The 2,606-nt window shown below is 45.6% G+C and overlaps 1 non-coding gene across 1 annotated transcript; it reads right to left on the minus strand.

Annotated features, from left to right (window-relative positions):
• Positions 1 to 579: 579 nt before the first annotated feature.
• trnav-aac (transfer RNA valine (anticodon AAC)) lies at positions 580 to 652 on the minus strand. Its single transcript has one exon. It is a non-coding gene; the product is annotated as a tRNA-Val (tRNA).
• Positions 653 to 2,606: the final 1,954 nt, after the last annotated feature.

Genomic DNA, 2,606 nt, shown 5'->3' on the forward strand with positions numbered 1-2,606 from the left:
GGCTTCGATCTCGGGGCTCACCTTAATACTAGCGACGCTATGAAATCACAAGTCCAGAGGTTCCTCTGAGAGTGTAATTTCTTTCATTGCTGTTGCTGATTGAATGAGTCACTATAACGTGCGAACTGATCCAAACCATGATTCAGCACCTCTGCTGCCAATTCTCGCACGTTGAATAACGACAGGCAGCTTCCAAATGAGGCCTTGCAGAGACGACTTTGGGGTACATTTGTCAGACAGACCAGTTGAGGAATCCGTGGTGCACTGTGACATCAGCTCATCAGCTTCTTCCCTGTCTTTGAACCGGCCCGCCTGCGCAAGGAATGCAAATGCGGTACTGCTTTTTTGTGGAAGATTCAGAACGCGGTAACTACACTCTGAAACAGAATGGCATATGATCAGACCCAGCTTGGAGAAAACCTTTACAATGCTTTGCAAACGAATTTAATGGAATTGCATTACATTTCACAAAGAGAGCAGATTTGTTCGAGCGATTTCGAAGGCAGGTTTGCAGATGGGAAAGCAAGCAAGAAAGCTGCGTTCTTGTCCGTGTAAAAGGCTGCAATTGAAGAACAAAGCAGTTTCTGCCCAGTTTCGGACTGGGGACCGTTCGCGTGTTAGGCGAATGTGATGACCACTACACTACAGAAACAAGCCTATACCAGCCGCGCTGCGGCTCTGTGGCATCCAGCACTGAAAGTTGAAGCCATTCTACGTTTCACCTTTCTTTTTCCAATAGCGCGTTGTTGTCCAGGGTAATTGACATCTTGAAAATTTTTTAAAAAAACAAACGTGAAATTGGTGACAAAATATAGACAAGGATGTGGTCAATGTTCGGACTGTAGAGTGAGGTGGAATAGGCTGGGACAACTTTCCCGGCAGCATAACGGCTGCGACATGATTTTATGGAAGGGTTTTGAACTGAGTATTTACTTGTTTTACCCATGCTAGGGTGAGTTGGAAACTCGGGAGCATAGGTTTAAGGTGAGTGCTCTGAAATTGACAAAGGAACTGAGGCACATTTCCCACACACAGGTTGTGCGTGTATGGAATGAGCTACCAGAGGAAGTGGAGGAGGCTATGGCACTCAGAAAACTGCAATGGTAATCGGATGAGTTTCTGGATAGAATGGGTTCAGAGGGATTGAGGCCAAATGCTGGGGAACGGGACTTGTTTAACTTTGGATATGTGGTGAGCATGGATGAGATACACCAAAGTATCTGTTTCCACGCGGTGTACCCCAATAACGTTGTGTTTGAAAGGATTACTTTTTAGCGGAGCTTGCCATCGCAGTCTGTAGCACAATCATTTAGACTGTTCGACTGCTCACGGGAAAGGTAGTATTGTGAAACACTGCAGAAACGAACGACTTCCTTACTTTTGCTGTGACTGACCATACTTCGTGAAGTTTTCCCAGATCCTCAGTTGAGGATTTTTGCTGCTGCAAGTTACCTCAGAACCCCTGTTAACTCGTAATGTATTGAGCGAATAGCAAACAGAAAGCATTTAACACGGAACACAAACAAAACTGGCATACCTAATGCATGTTCAGACACAGCGAAGCATGAATGCTAAATGTGAGACAGTCCGAGGGCATGAGGCATAAAGTAACCTCACAACTAACAACTGGGCAATTCCAAACTACTCTTTCAAACATACCGCAGCCTTAGTGCACCACCACTTCCCAGACAATGCTGAAAAGAGAGAAAGAAAGAATATAATAAGTATGGGCCATAAAAAAGTGAATTTCACCAATCACAGTCTCGATTAGATTACCTTTCCCTTCCGGTGTCTCCAAGACGGAAATGAAGGAAATGGGAGAAATTCAATAACATATTCAGTGGAAAGAATTTCCCATTCGCCAGAAAGCCAAATAACGATGAATCGACTCAGCGCAGGACTTTGTTTCACAACAGCGATGAAATAACAGTCTCCATTCGGTTCCAGTAAAAACTCAACTTGCCTGGAACGTAAACCAAGCGCTGAGCTGTTTGCGATTTTTTGCAGGGGGGGCGAGCACCATCATGACAGCAGAGAGACATCACTAAATTTCCCTGGAACATCAGCGCAGCGGGGATCAAAGCAGCATTTTAACGGCGCTGCGGCTGACCGGCTGAAATGGCAGTGGTGGGATTCGAACTCGCCACTTACAGGACAGGAACCTGGATCCTGCGCCTTAGACCGCTCGGCCACACTACTAGACAGCGCTGCCGCGCATTTTCTTGCATTTTGAATTGTGCTCCTGCATAACCACACATGCTAAGTCACATGAAAAGGGTTCCATGGTCCCACTCCGACTCGCACAGCTGCTGGGATGTGCCCAGCTACAATGACAATTTCGCAGCAGATCATGAAAGCCCATCAATCCAGACAAAAATCAATGGTAAGCTGAGTCTATCTTCTCAGACTCTTTTAAACCAGAAATGTATCTTTGACTGCGTGAGAATATATGTTCGGTAATGATTTGGTCAAATCACCATGAGCTGCTTGACATGACTGCAATTTCGCTTCTTGCTTTGCTGAATGATTTCACCCATTGCTGGAAACAGGGCAACTTTCACGTTTACACGGAACATGAAACACACCGGACTACAGGGAAAATGCAC

The sequence above is a fragment of the Hemiscyllium ocellatum genome, unplaced genomic scaffold (assembly GCF_020745735.1).
Source record: "Hemiscyllium ocellatum isolate sHemOce1 unplaced genomic scaffold, sHemOce1.pat.X.cur. scaffold_421_pat_ctg1, whole genome shotgun sequence".
NCBI classification, from domain to species: Eukaryota; Metazoa; Chordata; class Chondrichthyes; order Orectolobiformes; family Hemiscylliidae; genus Hemiscyllium; species Hemiscyllium ocellatum.